Source organism: Triticum dicoccoides, chromosome 7A (genome assembly GCF_002162155.2).
Source record: "Triticum dicoccoides isolate Atlit2015 ecotype Zavitan chromosome 7A, WEW_v2.0, whole genome shotgun sequence".
NCBI lineage: Eukaryota > Viridiplantae > Streptophyta > Magnoliopsida > Poales > Poaceae > Triticum > Triticum dicoccoides.
In genome coordinates, this window is record NC_041392.1 from 59,258,646 (window position 1) to 59,265,736 (window position 7,091).

Sequence of the window (7,091 nt, forward strand, 5' to 3'; positions counted from 1 at the left end):
GGTGGTCTCCTCTGGATCCCGATCCAGATCGGGCGAGAGGAGGGGGGCGAGTGGGTGGAGTGGGGGGTGTCGGTGGGGGTTGCGGGCTGGACCGAGGGGATAAGGGAGAGGAGCGGGGCCGACGTGGGCCGGCCTGGTGGGGCGGCGGAGGCCAGCTGGGCCACTTGGCCCAGCGGGGGGGTCTGTTATTTTTGTTTTGTTTTTGTTTTGTTTCTTTTTATTTATTTTCCTTTCTGTTTTATTCAATTTAAAATATTTATGCATTTTCTAAAAATGTGTTTACTTCACCATAATTATCTATGCAATATTTGACACGGTCCGAACATTTTTGTTTTAAAGTTTGAAAACTTTGTTTGTTTGCCAAAAATTCAAGTTTGAATTCGAATCGTTCTGAACTAACGCGAGATTAGCGACAGTAATATAGGTGATATGGCGTCATTAGCAGAGGTTACTGTAGCTTGATTACCCGGGCATCACAATTCTCCTCCACTACAAGAAATCTCGTCCCGAGATTTAAGAGGGGGACTAGGGGGTAAGGTCTGGTTACGAAATTCTAACGAACCCTCTCGGTCTTGGTTGCTCTTCTCGAAGCGGTTGATTCATTACATTAATGTCTTCATTTTTCTGCTTCAGGTCATTGAGATGAAAAGTCGGCATCCTTTCTTCGGAAACTCCATCGTACTTACGAATAGGTAACGGGGTAGATCAGAAACGACATAATGCTATAAGGGTAATAATCTGGGATTAACCCATGAATGAGCATATGAGTACCTCTCGAGTTGAACAAAATAAACACATCGAGAGTAAAGTTGGAAGGTACAATAAGAAGTTTCAAGCAGCCAGGCAATCGTTCAATGCCTAGACATAAGGTGAAAGGGGTTCCAGGCAACGGAATAATTATTGTTTCCGATGCCAGAATTGATGATCTCATCGGAAGGTGGCTCATGAATTACGTACGAGTCCACGCGAGAGGAATAACTTTGGGAACAGGGGGTGTACAGGAGAGTCAGTTTTCGATCCTATGGAACTGTGGGTTATGGGCCCACCATGTGGGTTAAAGGTAGGAAGGGCGGAGACATCTTGCGTGATCATGCAAGAAAGGCATGTCAGAGGATAGCCTGTCGATTATGTTGGCAACAACGTCGATACCAGGGGGCGAGGGACGAAGAGAACCATTTTCCTGCTCGTTGAACGAGGCGGACCAATAGGCAAAGTTCTCGTCCGTCGGTGGTTACCGAAATGTCATCAACAAAAGCAACAGGGTCTTACTGACAGAGTTGTACACCGAGGGGTTTACATAAGCAGGAGAATAATACTGCTTAGATTATATAGACCTCAAGAAAGGTTAAACCAACCAATGGAAAGGAAAATAAGATTATCAGATTAAACAGAACAATGGAAAGGAAAATGTGTTTAAACACATATATCAGGGGGTATATCCTTCCCAAGGGCAAGCAACGCATGATATTCATGACGGGATATAACATAGAAAACCCCTTTAGGAAAGGGAAGAGAAATTTTCATGACATTACCCATACAACGGTGTTTGGATAATTGATCAAGAAGCATTTAGCATTGGGCTTTAAATGTTCTTGTTAAAAATCGGAGTACCACAGACATGCTTCGAGATAGCATTGACATGGTCTTCAAGCAAAAATCGGATTTTGGATACACAAAGGATCCATCGGGATAAACTCATTAAACAGGCATTCAGTTTCCTCATGGAAAAATTATTAACCTTGTTACAAAGGAAACTATAACAATAGGTCCTCTGGTCCGGTGTGCTAGGCATGACATCACCTTACCGGGGCATATAGGGACCAATGTTATAACTCTTGAAAATATGTTCCAACCATCATATCTGACTGAGATTCAGATCTGATTGGCGTCAAGATACCTTAGACTCGGGATGCCTGAGAAGAAAAGGTGCAACACAATTGACGAGTTGACATTGTAAGATTTTAAGGAAATGAACTATGGGAGCGGGTTCCTGAAACAATAGTTCATCATTACACCAAGGAGGGGATGAGGAGGTGGCTGATGGACTCAGCAAAAATTCATTGAGATTTATAAAAAGATGGGTTCCCACAATTATGCGGACAAGGAGATAACATTTGTCAGATCTGATGATATAATGATGTATGCTCGAGGGAAACATACACAATTAAACATTGGTTGAAAGGTGCACCCAAAATATGGGCTTAGGTAGCATGATCAATGTTAGAATGGCGATTCAATAACCAAAAGACTTATAATGGAGTTATTGACCACTCACTTCAAAGCAATAGGGTTGCTAGGACTTTTGAATTCACACATCATAGTTCAATTGTCGGTATTCCGGTTAGAAACAACACGGGGACCAAGAAAGAAGGTGATGGGGAGAAGTATCACTATTTCAAGAATTCTTAAGAGGTGGAGCAATCCTCACAACATTCTTGATAGAAAAGACAGTAATACTTCAAGGCAGAACACAACATTAGCTGGAGAGCAGGTTGTATTCATAATGTGGACAAGCTCGCGATGAAAGGAAGTCAAGGGTGTTGTCGATGATAATAAAATCATCAAGGGCAAGGAGGGTATTTCTCATCATGAACACCGTTAACATCTCGGAAGAAGTCAAAGTGTTGAAGGTGATCCGACACAATTGTCGAGAGATTTCATGAAGGTGTAATTGATCGGCGATGACAACAAGTCAAAGGAATGATGAAGCGAAAGGTTATTGAAACCACTAGTACAATACAAACTTTAAATCAAAGATTTTTGTTCAAGGCGAAATGATATGCCGAGGACGATCGCCGTAAGCTTAGCTATCGTCGAAAGTTGTGCTCTGGGAATAAGGACCAGGTAGCACGGTTAAAATTTAGCATGATAACGATATAGCCGATCAGGCTAGGAATGACTTGATGGAGTATTAGAATTCTCAACAACAAAGTATTGGGAGTACTAAATCTCAGTGTTGATTCGATTCACAACCCGGTGTTTTCGGTTGACGACAACCTAGAACCCGTGGAGTGACTATGACGGGGAAAGGTATTACTTCGTCAGAAATTCATAAGATGAAGTGCAATGGGTTGATATCCTTGAGATACTAGTGGGTAATACTCGAAGTAGAGTAGAATAGAAGCTTGACAGGTGAAATGATGTGCAGAAGACAAGTAATTTAACTTGTCCGAGAAACGGGATCAAACAAGAACAATATGGCCGGAACCATGATTGCAAAAGATCAAATCCCAGATATAAGATGATCTTATACCAAGGGGATAATTAATTTAAGAGAAGCTTCCATGATAAGATCTACATCGTGTCCATGGGCATGAACACAAAGTTCAAGGTCGACTCCCACTTCTCTAATCTATAACCTCTCATTCACTTCCCATTTTTGAAGAAGTTGTGATGTTGAAATTTTATCTAGCAAAATACCAGAAGAGTATGGCCCGTGAAATCTTTCGGGCCCACATAGATTAGGTAAGGCATTGGTTCAACCCATCGGGGCATCATAGGAACATATACCACAAACTTCATAGTAAACATCACCAGCTCGAGAGCACAGCATGGTTGGCCAAAACAGAGAATAAGATTTATCAATGGTATTATGTATCAGAACTTCTCGAGATTTTTGGATACGAAGGACACTGTCGGATGATAATTCATCAAAGGACCCAACGGCCCATAACGGAGCTGATGTGAGCATCGGTACCCAACCAGAGGAAGAAAGAATGCAAATGCATCGGTTTATAGAACATCTGAATAATCTAACGATTAACTAACAAAGGAATTATGATTTTCAAATCAAGGGATCAGAAGCAAACGCTTTGATTAAGGATGGATAAGTTGAGTATGCTTAGGGGTACAATCGATGGCAATCTGATTGGCCGAGAACCAGCTCATGTTCGAAAGACGTCTGAGTCGGAAAGGTAAGTTATCAGGATCAACTGATGATTGTATGCATTCGCACACATATATAATCAACGAACTTAAAATGATAGTGACAAAGGATGCCAATAAGATTACTAGACTTATGGGATTAACCATAATGCAAGCAAGCAAGAATTTCAAGAGCAATAGGCTACTCAGGATTTTCGGAAGTTTGGATATTATTTTGAACAACTTAGTGAAACACACAAACAACTAGGGATGGGCGGATACTCGGTAAGTGCGAGTAATTATCCATAGGGGTGTATATGTGGATAATGAACGGCAAGGCAGTAGGTACAAAGTACTCGGAATAATAGAGAGAATTTTCGAGGTATCTTGTAATAACAAGATCAACTGGGAATGAAGTTATGGACGACAAGTGTATGTAGCTTTCCATAGGGATTTATCGGTGGTATGGAATTGCAACGGCGAAGGGCACAATTGTCTCGGGGGAAACATCGGAGAGTATTGTCAGAATCTTCTGTTGAAGCGGTCGATCATCTGTAATGAAGGGGCTCTCCGGCAGGAAGTGATAACGAGAACCTAGAGTTAGGTTTCAGCAAAATCATTTAACCCGAATAGAAGAGAGATTAGAATCCCAGAGTATGCACAAGGAATAAAAGATCCTAATACCACCCAATGGCGACGTGGGCCCAGGGGCCGCACAGCCAAGTTAGTAAAACAGTTTTCGGCTTCTAGACTCAACTTCGGCCAAGGAGTTGGAAAGGGGATTCCTACAGGCAGTTGGCTCTGATACCAACTTGTGACGCCCCCGATTTAATCATACACTAATCATGCATGCAATGTGTATGATCAAGATCAAGGACTCACGGGAAGATATCACAACACAACTCTAAAACATAAATAAGTCATACCAGCATCATAATACAAGCCAGGGGCCTTGAGGGCTCGAATACAAGTGCTCGATCATAGACGAGTCAGCGGAAGCAACAATATCTGAGTACAGACATAAGTTAAACAAGTTTGCCTTAAGAAGGCTAGCACAAACTGGGATACAGATCGAAAGAGGCGCAGGCCTCCTGCCTGGGATCCTCCTAAACTACTCCTGGGCGTCGTCAGCGGGCTGCACGTAGTAATAGGCACCTTCGGTGTAGTAGGAGTCATCGTCGACGGTGGCGTCTGGCTCCAGGGCTCCAGAATCTGGTTGCGACAACCAGAAAGAAAGGAAAGGGGGAAAAAGGGGGGAGAAAGCAACCGTGAGTACTCACCCAAAGTACTCGCAAGCAAGGAGCTACACTACAAATGCATGGATATATGTGTAAAGGGCCATATCAGTGGACTGAACTGCAGAATGCCAGAATAAGAGGGGGATAGCTAGTCTTATCGAAGACTACGCATCTGGTCACCTCCGTCTTGTAGCATGTAGAAGAGAGTAGATTGAAGTCCTCCAAGTAGCATCTCCAAGTAGCATCTCCAAGTAGCATCTTCAGTAGCATCTCCAAATAGCATCTCCAGTAGCATCGCATAGCATAATCCTACCCGGCGATCCCCTCCTCATATCCCTGAGGGAGAGTGACCACCGGTTGTATCTGGCACTTAGAATGGTGTGTTTTATTAAGTATTCGGTTCTAGTTGTCGTAAGGTCAAGGTACAACTCCAAGTCGTCCTGTTACCGAAGATCACGGCTATTCGAATAGATTAAGTTCCCTGCAGGGGTGCACCAACTTACCCGACACGCTTGATCCCATTTGGCCGGACACACTTTCCCGGGTCATGCCCGGCCGCGAAAGATCAACACGTCGCAGCCCCACCTAGGCTCAACAGAGAGGCCAGCACGTCGGTCTAAACCTAAGCGCACAGGGGTCTGGGCCCATCGCCCATAGCACACCTGCACGTTGCGTACGCGGCCGAAAGCAGAACTAGCCCCCTTAATACAAGAGCAGGCTTACATTCCAATCCGGCGCGCGCCACTCAGTCGCTGGCGTCACGAAGTGCTTCGGCTGATACCATGACGTCAGGATACCCATAACTACTCCCGCGTAGATGGTTAGTGCGTATAGGCTCGTAGCCAACTCAGATCAAATATCAAGATCTCGTTAAGCGTGTTAAGTATCCGCGAACGCCGAACAGGGCCAGGCCCACCTCTCTCCTAGGCGGTCTCAACCTGCCCTGTCGCTCCGCCACAAAGATCCACACAGAGGGCCGTCGGGACAAAGGTCCTTTCAGCCCCCAATCCGTGAATCACTCGCGGGTACTCTTCGAGCTGACCCGACTTTAGTCACCATCTGTATAGTATGTATGTATGTAAAGTATATACCCGTGATCACCTCCCGAGTGATCACGGCCCAATAGTATAGCGAGGCAGGCTGACAAGAATGTAGGGCCAATGATGATAAACTAGCATCCTATACTAAGCATTTAGGATTGCGGGTAAGGTATCAATGACTGTAGCAACAATGACAGGCTATGCATCAGAATAGGATTAACGGAAAGCAGTAACATGCTACACTACTCTAATGCAAGCAGTATAGAGTAGAATAGGCAATATCTGGTGATCAAGGGGGGGGGCTTGCCTGGTTGCTCTGGCAAGAGAGAGGGGTCGTCAACTCCGTAGTCGAACTGGGCAGCAGCAGCGTCGGTCTCGTAGTCTACCGGAGAGAAGAGGGGGGAAGAAACAATGAATACCATGTAAACAGATGCATATCGATGCATGACAAGACAAGTAACGATGCTAGGCGTGCCCTAGCGTGGTATGAGGTGGTACCGGTTAAGGGGGGAAACATTCGGGAAAATATCCCCGGTGTTTCGTGTTTTCGGGCAGAGGAGACGGAGGGGGAAAGTTGCGGGTTCGATAGGTTAGGGGTGTGTGGCGAACGAACGAAGTGCGTATCCGGATTCGTCTCGTCGTTCTGAGCAACTTTCATGTTGAAAATATTTTAATCCGAGTTACGGATTAAAAGATATGATTTCCTAAAGATTTTATTAATTTCTGAAATTTAATTAATTATTTAATTTAATTCGAAAATGAATTTATGACATCAGCATAATGTCATACTGACGTCAGCAGTCAACAGAGTTGACTTGGTCAACCTGACATGTGGGTCCAGTGGGACCCACCTGCCATTCTCTGTTTAGTTTAATTACAGATTAGTTAATTTATTTAGTGATTAGGTTAATCTAATCAGGATTAATTAACTTAATTAAGGGTGAATCGG

At 44.1% G+C, this 7,091-nt stretch overlaps 1 pseudogene; it reads left to right on the forward strand.

Moving 5' to 3' along the window:
• LOC119333597 overlaps window positions 1-7,091 on the forward strand; it is a 12,700-nt pseudogene that overhangs the window by 3,358 nt on the left and 2,251 nt on the right.